The sequence below is a fragment of the Nanorana parkeri genome, unplaced genomic scaffold (genome assembly GCF_000935625.1).
Source record: "Nanorana parkeri isolate BGI_ZX_2015 unplaced genomic scaffold, ASM93562v1 scaffold412, whole genome shotgun sequence".
Lineage (NCBI taxonomy): Eukaryota > Metazoa > Chordata > Amphibia > Anura > Dicroglossidae > Nanorana > Nanorana parkeri.
Genome location: NW_017306680.1, coordinates 997647 through 1015001, shown reverse-complemented (window position 1 = coordinate 1015001; position 17355 = coordinate 997647). Strand labels below are relative to the sequence as shown.

At 38.7% G+C, this 17355-nt stretch overlaps 1 protein-coding gene across 1 annotated transcript in view; it reads left to right on the top strand.

Annotated features, from left to right (window-relative positions):
- The first annotated feature begins 2432 nt into the window (after window positions 1–2432).
- Window positions 2433–17355, top strand: part of NRTN (neurturin) — a 140439-nt gene continuing 125516 nt past the window's right edge. The window contains exon 1 of the mRNA XM_018559696.1: window positions 2433–2496. The gene's annotated coding sequence lies outside the window, so the exon portion shown is untranslated. The remainder of the gene's footprint in view (window positions 2497–17355) is intronic.

Genomic DNA, 17355 nt, shown 5'->3' with positions numbered 1-17355 from the left:
AAATCAATGTGTGCATGATATTTGCATTGGTCCATGCCTGTTATGACAACTCTCAGGAGTCCCTGGAATTACTAAAGGAGCTAATAGAATCAATTCAATTAAAATAATGCATATATTATAACATTAAATTGTCTCTTTATAAATGTTTTCACACAACATTCAAACAGCTGTCATTGAGGATTCATAAATGTTTCCAGTTGAATACATTTAGGAAACGTTGTGCATCTTGGGTTAAAGTTGTATGAATCTTTTGTGAAAACAAGACCCCAGTGTACATAATAAGTTACTTGATTTAAAAAAATAAATAAATAATGTTTTCAATTTGTTAATTATGTTATTGGAAGGATTTTCTGTGTTTACTACAAGCATGTAGTCTTATTGACTTTTTTGGTAGTTTGTATGTATGAATTAGTTTGTAAAGATTATCACACGAGCTTTCATTCAGTAAAATGCTCATACCTTCTTTTTGGTGTTAACTGTGAGATTTGTATGAGGTGTCTATTGAGGAGAGCAGAAAGAGGTGTCATTCTAGGTGGTGATAAAATTACTGTTAATGAAAAAAATTACAATTCATGAAGTGCTTTTCAGTAAAGGTATTCAGTGATTACATATGTATTTCATCTGAAAAAATAATTCCACCTTATATTTTGTAAACTAAATGTTTTGTTAAAGAAAAATATTTAGTTAAAAAACAATGATATAATTAAAAAAACGTAGGCAGCTTAGTGAGCTCACCCTACTGTGCTTCACCCTTTAAAATAAGCACTTACACAGTGTCCAAGCAGCGATCTCTTTTTAAAGTTTGCTAAAACTTTCTGTAATATTTTTGAAAAGTAGAATGTCATAACATTCAGGGCAGAGTATAACAGATAAGATGGTTTTATGTGTGCAGAACATATTGGGGTTGATTTACTAAAGGCAAATAGGTTGTTCACTTTGCAAAAGAATTTTCACTTTTCAAGGGAATTTTTGCTTAGTAAATGTGGATAAAGAATGCCCAATCACATGCAGGGGGGAAAAAAAATATTACCTTGCACATGATTAGATAAAGGATGTCAGCGGTGCTTCACCTGATTTAGGGAAAATTTTTATTTTTTTCTTCACAGGTAAAACAAATACACTTTTAACAATTGCATAGGTTAAAAAGAATTCTTTCTCTGTCATCAGGTCAAATTTCTTTCATGCAGAATCGATCTGGTTTAATTTCATGCATATTAGATTTCTCAACGTAGCATAAGAGTCGATAAGCTAATTTTCCTCCAGCATCAATAAGCAATACCTTAAAGCATTTATTCTTCTAATAGTCTACTATGTCACCGTTGCTTGAAGACCACATTAGACCTCATTAGGCAATTCTGCAATCCATTAAGGATGTCAATGTCACTATTGCACTTTGATCTTGTACGAAAGTGAATTTCATGAGCAGAACTGCGCAGTGAGTTGCAGGACACGTCAGTGGCTCAGGGGTTAAAATGTCATATTTTCTGTAACGTGATATTGGCCAGCAGGAGGAGTTAGTGAGAAAGAATAAAGTTGCAGAAAAAAGTCAGGAACCTTAAACACACACATACACACTTACTATACACACACACACACACACACACACACACACACACACACACACACACACACACACACTCCCCCCCACCTCCAGTCCTTCCTTCAAGAGAAACTCTTTTTCTCCTTCCAGCAAGGTTCTGGGTGGCTGTGAGAAGGAGGAAGATTAAACATTAGACTACTGCTAAAAATAATTAATCCTACAGCAAGGGAAGCTGACAATCCTAAAGAGGAATATTCGTAATGTCTTTCGCATGCTAATAAAACAAAATTACGCAGAGGAAGAAATTAAGAGGGATTTATCATGAGCTTATTACAGGATCTTTTGTATTGATGACTGAACTTAATATTTGGGGCATTTCCTGCAGAGCTTCAAATTCATGGGAAGGATAGATCAGCTTAAGAGGGAGAAGTGAGTGTTGCTTAATGTGTTAGACACATGACATGCCTCCGGAGACACGTATGCTAATCAGCTGCACTTATATAATGAAGCTGCGATAACTTCTGACAGCTCTTGGATGGAAACAGCAAACCGGAGAGAAAATATTCAACAGCCAAACTTACTGGATTTACTAGGAGTTACGAGAAGACTAAACAAGGATTTAACATACACTGTAAAACAGAATTGCTGAGCGGATTTTAAGAAAGAAAAAAATCCTTGAGATTATTCGACTTTTATAGAGTCTTGCTTCAAAGGCAACATTAGATATGATGGGCAGTAAGTGGCTGTCATGATGCGAGGTGTCACCTTCGAGATATTATAACCTCTGTAGAGGTGTCCAAGCAACCTTTGCAATTGCTCACTTGACTGTCCCAATGGAAGATACAGACATATTCAAAGTAAACCCATCTTTATGGCTTTGTGCTTCCAATATTGGATCTGATATAAGTACAGGAGACCCTGATATTCATTAGCAGTCGGGAGGGTCCGGGCTAAAGGTAAGGCAAAGAAGAGAGGGAAAAAAAGCGCAATTTTCCACTTTAACCTTGTACTTTCACACTGTGATTATCCTCACAGCTCTGCAAACAATAAGCCCTGCTTAAGAATGTGTGTATGTTTAATACAAACCATGTCCTAGCTATATATATCAGGTTTCTTTGTGCACGTAATAATTTACAACATGAAAGGGCTGAAAAACATCTTTGCATTCTCCAAATAGTCAACGCAAATGCTGCTGTCTTAAGAGGATTTCAGTTAAAGCATTTTATACATCAGCCTGCAGGGTTGGTCTGTTTGTACTCCAAATGGCATTGTAGTTTAGGCTGATTATGCATAGTGTACTATTAATTATACTATTAATTATTGTAAATCTCATCACCTTGTAATCAGTCTTATATTCTCTACAGAGAAAACATTCTGATGTTGATACCACTTGTCATTAGGCAATATGTTAAACAGTTGTATTGCACTGTCTTCTCCTGTCTTGCGGCATCACTTTAACACTTGTGTTCTAAGTAAAATCCCATTTTCTTAGTACCTATATATCCCTTATCTACAGTGACTCTGGTGATAATCTTCACTCTATATTATAAATTTACTTAAGCACAAATATTAGGGAAAAAGCTAATCCTACCTACAGTTAGTAAAAGGACAGTAAAAGATATAGATAAAATGTACATTGATTATTTAAGTAGCATTTAGAATAATTACTGTTTTCAGTCGATTACATTTTCAATATTTTTTCAAAATAAACAAATGAATACTTTGAAATGTTATAATTGCCAACATTTTAAATATTATTTTTAAGGACACTCAACAGCTTTCTATGTATGTGGGCTTGCCACATGCAATAGTAAGAGGACCACATCACTGGTTGTAATATGTTTATTAAACTATAAATATTTTCTTCAAGTACGCTTTTTAAATGAAATCTTTATGGATTTTAAAAATTCATTTTGGATGGTCTGTGGAAACAGTTGGTCTGTAAAATATGAAATCAAATTTTCAAAGATACTTCTGCAAAACCCGGGAGTATCCTGGATATTGCAAAGAGGTGGTGACAATGTAGCTTTTAGATATTAGTCGCTTGTGTCACAAATGGCAGAGCTGACATAATTATTTGTGATTAAATCAGGCTAAATTGTTTAATTAATTTAGGCAAACATATTTCACATATCAAATAGTAAAAGCTTTTAGGGAAAGTCTGAAAATGTACGTTTTTAAAACAAGCTGAAGATAGAAGGTATGCTGTTGCACAATTTACAATATCTAGGAAATTTTAGGTGTCAAAGAAACTCTAATCAGCATGCCACCGCAAGACACAGTCAGAGCATCAATGAACAAGCATCAAATACATCTATCACCTGAGGCATAAGTGGTTGGTGCAGTTCTCCCTTTGTGGCATGCTCTGTGGGTATGGCAGAGTTAAAAATAGCTGTGGTATGGTAGGTAGCGGATGCCGATTCATCTCTCTACGCATTCTGCATGGACTTTACCTTCAAACATGTTATCCCATAAGCATGTTACCAAAATGGTAAGGTGCAGCATGGAATATAGTGTGGACTAGGAATAAGCTTTGGTTGAACCTGTCATCTTAAATTAATATGTCATCTTAAATTCTAAACCAACCTAACCCGGTGCACCTGCAGTATGTAGATTCTGATTTTTATGAAAGTCAAAGCTGTGGCACACCCCAATGCAACCACAGTGCATTGGTGCTTATTGACAAACAGCCACAGGTGGTACACAATAATGGACTACATGTGGAAAGGCTGGCTGTTGATATGTGGACCCTGCAGCCAAGAGCAAAACTGCCTATCTTTGTTAAGTGTTGGGTCCTGAAATGTTCCCCTGAATTGCGTGCATACCTGGTGAAATTAATTCTCAAGTGGAATATCTCTCAATTATAGTGGCTTTCCATCTGAGATACATACCCCTGTGTCCCCTATATGACATATAATTTTTTTTATATATATTATAAATAACATAATATTGCTAGCACCCTTCAAATAATTTGCTTAAAATTGTACATTGATGAAACTTGTATGGTGTGCACTATTAGAACAAAAAAAACGTGTATGTACATGTGGCTACCACATTGAATTACTTGAATAGTATTCTACAAATGGAGCGGTTAATAGCTTGACCAAGTATAGTAACTTTTAAAAGTGAACACATTATTTGTACCACAGTGCTCCCATGGCTGGAAGTGGTATTATTAGGACCTGAAGAGTATGATAACGACACCAAGAAATATAGGGAGACTTTACAGAAATGAGGGATTGGATAGGGTTAATGTGCTTTGGCTTATCTACAGCACTCCTGATTATATCCAAAAACCTAATGCAAAACTAGTCTTGGGCTTGTGTTTATAAACCTGTTATAGGGTAGAGATGTGTTCTACAGTTCCGCCTTTTGAGTTGTAAAAGTCTATCCACCTAGTCACAATACAGTCAAGGAATGCCAGAATAGCGTGAGCCTGTCAAAGTGCATCCAGATAATTTGGATACAGGGGATGGAAAGGCAGCATGCTTTGCATCTGTCTGATAATCTGTAGCAAGAGGACACATTCCATGGAACGCCAGAAGGCTCTGAGCGTGTCCTGATAATCTGAGTAAAATTTTCAAACAAATGTACAATAGTCACAAAGGAAAACCTTGATAAATTCTGTGCTTGACCGGTCAATAGTCATTATGCCAAGTAGAAAAGCAACATTTTTAAGGAAATGTTTTAAGCAAATTAAAACATTTAAAGAAGAACTGCAGGGAAAAATATGTTTTTCTTAAATGTGCTGTGTTACAGCTAGTTAAGTCCAATGAGGTGTATGCTACCTCCAGGAACAATGCCATTTGCTATACTTCTGGCACTTTGACAGGTAGAGCTGCGGCTCTCCTGCATAGAAGCCTTTCTGTTGTTTATCCACCCTTCACTCACCTTGTCCATTTACAGAACACTTTGGGTGGAATTTATCAAAACTGGAGCAGTTGTCCGTGGCAACCAATCAGCTTCTCTTCAGTTTGTTTAGTTAAGCTTTGAAAATGAAATAGAGAAGCTGATTGGTTGCAATGCACAGCTGCTCCAGATTTTGTGTGCTCCAGTTTTGATAAATTTCCCTGCTTGTATTATGTAAACCAACAACACAATTGTTGTATACAGTGTTTTTATGGGGACTCCTCTAATGCTGCTCCTGAGGAAGTCCATAGTGACGAAACACGTTGGGTGAAGCCAGTGATGTCATCAAGCTTGGGCAGAGCAGAACAGAAAAATGTGAGGACTGTGCATGTTTATGCTGGAGTTGGATGAGACAGTTTACACTGAGAAGTATCTTCTCTCTATATGATTTATGATTCTGGAGCACTGATGGTATATGGAATAAACAAGTTCAAGAACAAGGATGTTTTGTCTCCCAAGGAAGTTTTGTGTGGGAAAGCACAAATTGACCTTTTAATTAAATAAAGGTCAAAAGGATCTTGTGAGTCTACTCTAAGGGTGAGCACAGGGGTGAGTAATAGTCACAGCAAAGTGTGATCATTTGTTATCATGTGAGGAGTACACTGGATACCTGTGGTTGCTATGGGTTACAACAAGAATCCCTTTATTTACATATTGGATATGACGTTTTTAGCCTGTGTGTGAGTGCACAATTGCACGTAAAAAAAAAAGACACACAAAGTTTAATTTGTTGAAAATAATTGTTTTTATTTTGGTGATAAGTTTAAAGCTTTTAAATCTCCAGTAACAAAAATCCACAGCAGTTAACCCTTACAATTGGAGCGGAGCAATAATCCCACTGCAAGGGCTAACTGATCATTCATGTATTAGGGACCTGTGTAAAGGACTTATACTTACCTGATCCCCACTCCTGCAGACTCCAAGGCAGTACACAGTACAGTAGATCATGTAAGCTGGTTTATGTTGGTTTTGCACTGGGCACTGCTAATATTTAAACATTTAACTTCAAGATATAGCACAGCAGCTTTGGAAATAGAGGTAGTATGCATAGCGCAGAGTTATGAAACCTCTTTGGATTAATGGTAAATCCCATCTTGTGTCCTCCCCCTTCTCTCCCACTCATTCATATTTTTTAAAAAATAAGAAAACCCTCAAACTTACTATGCTTACCTGAACCTGTGCCAATATGTGTCCCTCAGTGAAATAAGTAAGCTGCAGGAAACCTACAGCCAACACTGGTGACTATGTATTTGCCTTCTGCTTGCCTTCTTTAGGCAACTTCAGCAAGAACAGGGCCTCTTTATCAGAACCCTGAGTTGCAAATTCCATGACGTTTATGTAAAACTGTAAGAGATTTAAATAATCATGCCCAAACCCATACATTTTGGCCAAAGGCTGCATGATCTTGCGTCACATTTAGCCTAATCCATTAGTTAGAAAGAGAATCTGTAACAAGGCAATCTGTCTATATATACCTTTGTCCTACTCTCTACTCAACAGCAATCCCCAACAATTCCTATGCAAGTTGATTCTTGCTCAGCACTATGTATGTTCCCCAAGGGACAAAGCTTGAACCTGGTGATTGGCACCAAGCACTGCACTGTAAAAACAGGGGGTGTGGGGGGTGGCACATGTATCCCCATACTGAGAAGTAGCATTTTTTGCTTACCTCCAGGGGCAGATTATGGTGGTGATGAAGTAAGGGGAAACAATTCCTTAAGGTACTTTGTATCAAGCAAATTGTTTACTTTGCCTAGTCCAGGCAAAATATGGTTTCACGTTAAATGATTCTGCTACTCTGAAGCATACTCTGGGACAATCAGTGGTGCTGAGCACTACTAAAGACGAACTATGCCCATATCTTTGAAATGACAACCAATACACCTTTAGAAAGGTTTAGTAATGACAATCTACAAACACATACTTCTAGATGATTGCCGGCTTTTTATTCTTTGCATACTTTATTTTTCCCTTCTTCCCCATTCTTATCACAGTGGCCATTTTTACTAAAGGCAGATTAATGTATCTCTCTTTACTTCCTGGAACTCTGGCACATGTGACTAGGACATGTGACCATGCAGATCATCTCAGGGGAGGGAAATACCTTTTTAACTGTTTGTGGTATACATTTTCCGTGTTGATTCAGTACATGTTTGCTGTGTTTTTTGAAAAACCTTTTCTAAATGCTTTCCATTAAGGACAGATTATACTGAATATCAGTTAGAACATTATAGGCAGTGGCGTCACAAGAGGGGTGCGGGGGTGCGGCCCACACCCGGGTGACACCATTGGAGGGGTGACACCAAAATGACTCACAGTCATTTTGGTGTCACCCCCCTCTGAAAAGTCAGGTGCTCGGTCATGGACCGAACGCCCAACAGTATCAGGAGAGAGGAGGGGACCAGGCGGCATACCTTATCCCGCCGGGTGACTGTCCCCTATCACAATACTGCCGCGCGTGCGCGATGACATCATCGTGCACGCGCGTGGTGACACTTGGTTACCGCTCCGGGTGTCGCCCCTGATTATAGGAAAATCCAATTAACAAATTTTAAAAAAAACATACGTAGGCACCTTTACGTTATGGCCATTACAGATTGTTATATCTGATCATAAAAAAAATTAAGACTAAAAGAAAATACAGGGGGCCAGGAATGTGTAGAACACAGAGCACAGGGGTCGGGAGAAGTATGTTATGCAGAGAGTGCAGGTTCTAGGACAGCGGTGGCGAACTTATGGCACGCGTGCCAGGGAGGGCATGTGGGGCCCTCTCTGCTGGCACGCGAGCCCAGGTTCAAGGACCACCAATTGAAATAGAACTGACCGACCCGGATCGCCTCAGTACGCGATCCGGGGCAGTTACAATCAGGCAGCGGCGGCGGCCTCTACACAGTTAGCAATGTTCTATTTATTCACTTTTATTATTAGTTCTGTGTGTGTGTAATATGTGTGTTTTTAATAAGTGCGTGATGTGTGTGTTTCATTATGTGTGTATGTGTTTTATTGAGTGTATAAATGTTTGATTATGCATGTTTCCCTATTTTGCCTAAGGCTCCATTCACACTGAGTGGAAAATCCCACGATTTCCACCGCGATATCGCACATTTTTGCCGCGCGATATTGCGAGAAGTTGCCGGCTAATGTTATTCAATGGAGCTGTTCTAATGTACAGCTCCATGTCGCCAGTCGCTGTAGCAGGCCCCTTTTTCCCGCGGAAGTCGCGCGATTTTTCTATTTTTTAATGCAGCCCGCCGGTGAAGGTCACGCGATCGTCGCTGGAACGTTGTCCCCGAACAATCGCGCGGATCCGCTTGTAAAGGTATGTCGCTTGGTGTGAATGGGGCCTAAGGCAGTGATGTTGAACATTTCTTAAACCCGAGCGCCCGAACTGCAATACAGTACTAAACTTATTTTCAGCGCTGGCACTTTGAGGTAAATAAATTGATTTTGCGTCGCAATTTGGGCAGTCGGGTTCAAAAAGGTTTGCCATCACTGGTCTAGGAGAACGAAACACAGAGAGTGCGTGGGTCAGGAGTGTGTAATGCAAATAATGAGAGAAGTATGTTATGCAGAGAGTGCAAATCAGGAATGAGTATCGCAGAGAGTGCACCAGTCAGGAGTGGGTATTGCAGGGAGTGCAGGGGTTAGGAATGTGTAGCACATAGAGTGCAGGGTTCAGGAATGTGTATTACAGAGAGTGCAGGGGTCAAGTGTGCATGTTGGAGAGATTGCAGGAGTCAGGAGTGCTTATCGCAGAGAGTGCAAGGGTCAGGAATGTGCATCACAGAGAGCCCAGGGTTCAGGAGTGCATATCACAGAGAAAGCAGTGGTCAGGGGTGCATAACATACAGACTGCAGGGGTCAGAAGTACATAACACAGAATGCAGAGGGCCAGGAGTGTGCATCACACAGAGTGTAGAGTTCAGAAGTATGTAATGCAGAGAGAGTACAGGAGTTAGGAGTATATGTGGCACAGAGTATGGGGGTCAGGGGTGCATATCACACAGAGTACAGGGGTCTGGATTGTGTTTCCCAGAGGGTGTGCAAGAGTCAGGACTGCATAATGCAGACAGTGCAGGGGTCAGGAGTGTTTTGCAGAATGCAGGGGTCAAGAGTGCTTATAACCGAGAGTGCAGGGATCAGGAGTGCATGGCACACAAATTGCAGGGGTCAGGAGTGGATTATGCAGAGAATGCAAAGCTCAGGAATATGTAACACAGATACCCCAGACCAGACCCCCGCACAGACCCCCAACTTCCGCACAGAGCTCATCCGTCCTCCCTTAAACTTACTCCAGATGCAGAGGCAGTTCACAGACATCAGAAGCATCAGTTCAGAGTTGGGGAAGTCCTCCCATCTGCTGTGTCATGTTAATAGAGCAGAAAATGCCTCCCTCAGCTCTGAATTGCAGCTGTCAGACGAGCAGAAGCCACAATGCAGTGCAAACACCACAGTTATTGCAGAGGCATGCAAAACAATGTTAGGCAGTCACAGCCTCAAAACCCAGGGCATACCACAGAAGAAGCAGATCATGTGCAATAGGTGTCCAGCGCATGTGCTGCCCTTTGGGTGTACTGATTGGTCAGAGCAGAGTAATCAGCAGTGGCTTCAACACCCCCCTAGGTACGCCACTGCTTCTCTGGTTAGGTCTAAATCCTTTTTTTTTTTTTTAAATTAAACTTGCAGTTTCCGTTTCCATTCAGTTATCTGTCCATTTTGGGACTGCTTTTTCACTGCTCATAGCACAAAACCAGTAAAGCTAAATTAAAAATGAAATGAATACAGATCTTGTGTTTCCATCTGCACCCCATTGACTAAACTGTAAAAATCCAGAAAGCAGCATGAATATTTTGTGTTTTAGAACATGAGAAAAAAAAGAAAAGGAATGAAAATGTACTGCTTATGTTCATGTGGGCAAACAGAAACATACAAGAATACCAACATTGTGCACAGTTACCTTTTTTTTTTTAATAACAATTTTTTTTATTTTTATACACTTAATACAAAATTACAGAATATTGCAAGTGAGACAATTTGACAATGATAATACCCAGGGAAGAAAAGTATATGTTTATCTGAACAATCCCACATACTGTGCATTTGTATTCAAGAAAAAAGTAGCACAGCTGCATATAGTAAGACGTATGAAGCAGATCAATGGCTATGTAGCATTGTGCACTATAAACCATTCATCGTAGACTTCTTGGAATGATCACTGAGTCAATCTTCCATGAAGAAAGAGGTGCATGTCCAGAAAGTGTAAAGCAAAAAGTAATCATAAGTCAATAACTGAACTGTATACTTTAAACGTAGTAAACGTGAAACAAAATCAGAAACAAAAACTTAAATCAAAACAGAAATTGCCTCATTCCTCTCCAAGGGTGTAAAATTTCGAAGATAGCCCTAATCAACCTGTACCAGGTCCTGTTCTCCCCTGGTTCCTCCTCCCAGATCTTGGCCCAGTTCAAAAATCTGGTGATGGCCCCTGTTGAGTTGGAGCATGCCATAGGCATCTCGATCCATATGGACGTTGTCACCGTGGCAACAGTACTCGGTCTTCCATAGAGTTCCAGGCTTTCCAGACCTTTTCATAGGTCGGTAATGTATTGTTCAACCGTGCCGTCAAGTATTCCAAACCCTGTACCTCTTTAACACGTTGATAAAGCTCCACTTCAGAAGGGGGGGATGAACGCTTTCATTGTAGAGCTAGGAGACAGCGGGCTGCTGTCAGCACATGGGAAGCCAATTTACGGTCATGCTGATTGAGGTGCAGAAATGGAAGACCCAGCAGGTAATTACCTTTTTTGATGTAAAAAGAACTATTACTGAATACTCATAATTTTTTAGGGTCCCCGAATATCAGTTTACCATTGTTACATCACAAAGAAGTGTGTCTTCTACTACTCAACAGAATATATAACATATCTGACAAATCTGGGATCCCTCAAAATTGGTTCTAGCTGCCATTTAAAGTTTTGTCTAGAGGTTACAGTCAATGAATGGGAAAGCAGCTTATTCCACACATTCAGCCTGCAGAAAAAGGTGCTTCATTAGTTAGAAAGGCATTTTTTGCGTCTTCTCTAGTCATTTTTACCATAAAGAAGATAATATAAATAGTTATGGTTTGGCACTAGCAGTTTCAATAAATAGATTCCATAGTTTTCGGATATGTGTTGAAAGATCTCCACAAGTCTCCTAGAAAAAAAACTGAAGAATGGGAGGTAGCGAAACATTCCTGGACCTTTTTTTAAGATATGAAATAGGGTCTAAAAACAGCACACCATTAAACATTATTTACATTATGTACTTAGAATGAAAATCAAGATCATATGAAGAAAAAAGGTCTCAAACTGACACAACAGGAGATGGTTAAGCTTCTGTTGATACAGTGGGGGAGACAATCAAGTATGGTGGTCCCCTTCAGAACTATGTGGACCTTACTAACAATGCTACTCCTTTGAATTGCCAATAATGGGAAAGCCTTAGCAATGTACTTATGTCCTATGTTCTGCTTGTAATGCATGTACAAAATTGTGTTTGTTTATGGTTGAATCATGTCTTATTAGCCTAGAAAGCAATACGTTTTCTGTATTGGCATGATAACCAGAAGCTTGGAGGGATTTTTTACATTTTGTAGAAAGCTGACACACTTTTCGACTTACTGGTAAAATTTGCCGATTTTGCACCTATACTCTAATAGTTTGGAATTTGGTGATGCTATAAAATACTATAACCAAGGTGTGCATGCCTTCATCCTTCAGATTGTTATATTAGCTAAGGCTGGTACTGAGTGGAACAATTTGCCCAAACCGAGATTCAGCCTGCAATGGCCTGATTTGTCTGGAAGCAGAAATTGATGGTCTGAGGAAAACGTATTGTCCCATGTTCACGTTCACATGTACAACACTCCAATTTTTTATAGAATTCCCCAGATTCCCTTGCAAGCTTGTGTAATCTTTCTTTTCATGTCTTGTTCTCACTAGCCATATACCGTAACATTACTATAAGATCTTAATTATACTAAAAAAGTAATTAATTATTTTTTTGGCAACTGAACACCTATAAAAAGCCACAGTGGAAAAAACAATGTTTTGTGTCCAATTCTTTTACTGCAAATTGCATGGCATTTTGATTTTTAGGTTGAGAGAATCTCATGCATAAAAGACATTAAAATGTCCACAATTAGCATCTACTAAGAACAGTATGTAGTATGTGTTTATAGCAGAAATACATATTCCCTTTAGTGAACACAGATGTAAATACTCAGTGATACTCTACTCTGAGCCGTGTGAACGTTGGTTTTTGCCAAACACAGAATTAGTTATATAGCCCAGGAAGCAGTTACATCAGTATGAGCACTGCAATGCAAGCAATAATGAAGTTATGATAGCCATAGACATATGATGGCCATAGATATAGATATAGACTGTGGTATGACAGTGAGTGAGTATGCATTTTTGTACACTGGGCAGAGCACTTTGGTGCTAGACTCGTCCCATAGCAATTGGTCAGTAAATACTGTATGAAAGATTCTTCTCCCATGAGTAGTTAACCACAGATTGCTCATAGCCACATGATCAAATTTTTTCAATAAACTATATTCAGCCAAATCAGATGATGATCATTTTACATCTAAGGGTACCTTTAAAATGTCATACTCCACTATAAAGAAACTCAGTAGTTTAAGTCTGTCCTGATAAACTATAGTGAGATAATTATGCAATATGTGTTTATTTAAAGCACCATTTAAGATATGAGATCATAGTTTGAAGAAACAGGTGATTTCATGTATAACGTTTGTTCATCTATGAAAGATTTTTTTTTACACGTCTATCCTTCCATATTAGCATGGTAAAATGATCACAGGCAGTGGGCATGATACATTTTAGTAACAAGAAGCATTATTTCTATATTACCTGGCACCATAACATGTATTTTAATATGGAGTGATGTGTTTGGTAGATAAGAGAATTCATGTTTTTGAAAAGATTGCTGAAAATCATGGAAGTACTATCTTATGTCCACGGCTAGCCATAGGTCGGACGTCATATCACTTTGAACCTTTCCTAAGATAGTGTCTACAATACACAATACAGAATGAAGAGCTCTTAATAAACCCACCATATTGTCGTGAAGACATTACTTGAGATAACATAACATGTTCCAGGAAAAGCGAGAACATGTGCTGTTAAAAATTGTTTTACTTTATTTTTTGTTCAGAACATTAATCAGGGATTTAGTACAGCCTAGAGAAGTGTATGATAATTGGATGAGAAGTTCAGTCATTATTTTTCTACTGACCACCCAGTAAGTGGAGTTGATCATCTCACGCTATATTCAGCCTAGGTTTATATAACAGTATTTATACAAAGAGTTTAAAGGAATGAAAGTTAAGGCAAATTTGTGACTGTGTCTCGACCAAGTAAGCCTGGAATACTGCCAGACAGGACAGTTATGCTAAACATAGCGAATATAGCAAAATAGCAACCTAGCTGGCAGGTGGAGAACAAAACGTTTGCAAAGTTAAGCTGTCTACCTGGGTTTGGCTCACAATTGATCAGTCATATTTTGCACATCATAGAAAACAATAAAAACTAAATGTAATTGTAATAGTTTAATGATGATTAAAGGAACACTGTTAAAATGGTAGAGCAGTTTTAACACATGGTACTGGTCTATGGTCATGGTGAAACCATTCCCTGCAAGATTTTTGAGAAGATATGTTTTAACCCACTTATCCTCAACTATACCTTATTCAGATGGACAGTGTTTAGTAAATGTAACCTTTACTGAGCATACACAGCAAGATACCTATCTCCGAAGTATCTGATGCAAGCAGCAATTCCCAGATTTCAGAGCTACATGCTAATCTCAAGGCAGTGAAGATGGGCCTTGTCAGCTTCAAAATCACTATTCTAGATATGCATTGCAGTCCAGGAGACAGAGGATGGCTGTTTCCACCACAGACTTTTCAGACAGGTGCTATTATCTCTTATATCTATTATAAAATAGGTTAATTGTTCTTGTTTTGAGCAAAACATTTAAAGATATATGATGCCTTTTTTTAAACTATCCAATAGAAATGTATTAGGATTTAATATAAGTAAATACCTGCAAGACAAAGCATTGTAATAGTTTATATAAATACCAATAATAAATAAATAAAACAAATACTGTAAGACAGATTTTCTTTTCTTTTGATTATTAGTGTTAAAATCTGGTGTGCACCCAACATTTGGAGGGTAAGCCACTCATTTCCATGCAGTTTATACAGTCTTATGTGTCACCCTATGTGATGAGGATTTTAGAGTTGCTTGTAGTTCGGTTGTTTATAAAATAAAATAGTTTAATTGTTCTTGTTTTGAGCAAAACATTTAATGATATGTGATGCCATTTTTTTTTCTAACCAATAGAAACATATTAGGTTTCAGTATAAGCAAATACCTGCAAGACAAAGCATTGTAACAGTTTACAGACCATGTGACCAAAAGATGCATGAAAAGTAAAAACTTCTAGCACAATTTTAAAAAAAAGTAAAGATTGGCAATGCCCCCCGACATCTTCCAGCTGCCAGGTCTGACGGCATCTTTCACATATAGAGCTTCAAAAAGAAACTAACCTGAATATCTCATTACAGATCTCTGCTCACCATGTTTTGAGCAACGTCATGGCATACGGTTGGTACCGTAGCAGATCCCATCCAATTGCTCTTCCATTCCATAAGGGGAAAAGGGCATTAAATGTTCTGCTTCTGCATGTAGACCTATAAGCCAAACAACTTTTTTTGTTGTTTTGGATAAATTGGATAAGATGAGCAGAAAAGTATGAGAAACTCTTTTAAAGCCCATTTCCATCTTTGAGGAGTTTAAACAAACAAAAAAAAACATATGCCAGCAATGTACACCGAGTGTACATGAAGAAGGCATATGCAGCTGCTGTATATCAATACAGAAACTTTTTTTGTCCTCTTGATCTCCTTATGACTTTTTTTGAAATGGCTGCCTCTGGCTGCCTCATAGCAGTCTATGTAAATTAACTCTCTCTCTCTCTCTCTCTCTCTCTCTCTCTCTCTCTCTCTCTCTGAGCTCTTACAATCCAATCCCAGTGTCAGACTCAGTTTGCTGTAGAGAAAATGTTCAATTTGTAGGACTCAGGCCTACTAAGAAGTCAATACCAAATTAAGAAAGCCAGCAATGTGAGTAATGAAAATATCCACACATATAGTATACATCATCACTGCACCTCTACATTTCCACAATTAAAACTAATCACTTACAAAGGTGGAAATGGGCTTTAGGATTTAATTGCTATATGTGCTAGTAGTTCTTTCCACCTAGGAAAGAACGTGAGGGGGAAGAAATAGAAAGTTGGAAAAACTGTAATTTTAGCGGATTTAGAAAGGGTTAGAGCCACTATCAGGCATTTCTTTTGTCTTTGACTGTGGTGGGAGATTTTTCTTCACTTTTCTTCACTTCCTGTCAGAGTTATTAGTGTAACTGTTAGGGAACCAAGAAACCAGACAGAAACCTAAGTGCTGGTTAAAAATAAAAGGAGTTTATTGAGAAAAACAATAAACAAAAATACCAAAAAACAATGGAGGAAGTCCAGTAAATAGTCGATGCCAAGCCAGGGGTCAGATGCCAAAGCGGTTAGTCAGCAGAACCAGGTCAGGGAACACAGAGAGCAGAATGAATGGAAACAATAGTGGGAGTCAGGAACCAGGAGATCAGTCAGCCAGAGCAAGGGTCATACACGGAGAATAGGAACTACAGTAGAGCACTTGGTAGATATGAACACACGCAAAGACGGAGGGTAAATGGACAAGCTGAAGGTTAAATAGTGAACTGGTGTTTGCATCATCACTCACAGGAATTTGTTAGGAGTTTGTCAGTAGTTGCAGAATGATTATGTTTATGGGTTTAGTCATAAGAGGGCGCCAAAGAGGAACAACAGTTTTACACATACTGCAAAACAAGGCATGCTGCAGCCGACTGGAGGAGGGATGGTAAGAAACCCTGGCGGTAACTTTGGACAATCATTGAGTCAAAATCTTTCCAACAGGCACAGCAATAAAAGCAGACAGATGTTCTACGCTTTCTCCATGCTATTCAAGAGTAAATGTTGCTTCACCATGACGCCTTTAATTCCTATGCAAAAACCATCCTCTGAGTGACTGCTAGAGGCTGCCATAAGTATGGCTTTCTCTTTGGGATGAATGAAAGACGTGAGGCTTTGAGGGGGTCACCCAGTAAAGATTGCTGGATTGAGGCTAATTTTCCTCTCTCAGGGTGAAGGAAATGTATTAAAGAACAAATGTACAAAAGCACAGTTGTTCTCTAAATCTGCCGAATGCTGCAAGAAAGTAATCTGAGCAAGTGCAAGAGACAGTCAGGTGGAGGTTTTGTATCTTTTCTCATGCTGCAACTACTGTATTTGCCTTTATTTGGTCAATGCACTATTATAATTGAAGCATAGAACAATATAAGTAGAATATTTTCCTTCATCATCCCAGTGTAGCATTGTATTATATTTCAAATCCCTGTTATATTCTGTGCTAAACTGTACCTAACAAATCTCTGCAAGTTAAAATTGTTGATATTGTAGCTATGGTGGGCTTTGGTCTCTTCCTCTGAATTTTAACTGAGAGCCCTGGCCAAGGCAGAAAAAAACTGCATGACTAAGCCAGTCATAGTACAATATGTCAATGACCAGTCCATGGAGACAGTTGTCAAGGCTGAATAGAGAACATAAAACACAGACATTGCTGGATGGTGATGTTGAATGCCATCCAACAGTTGTTTATACTAAGTGATACTCTATTTCTAACCTTGAGTTAAACTCTTATTTTAAATTAGAATATTGTTTATTCCTGCAGAGATTTTTTTATTTGGACTTGCAATTTTCAT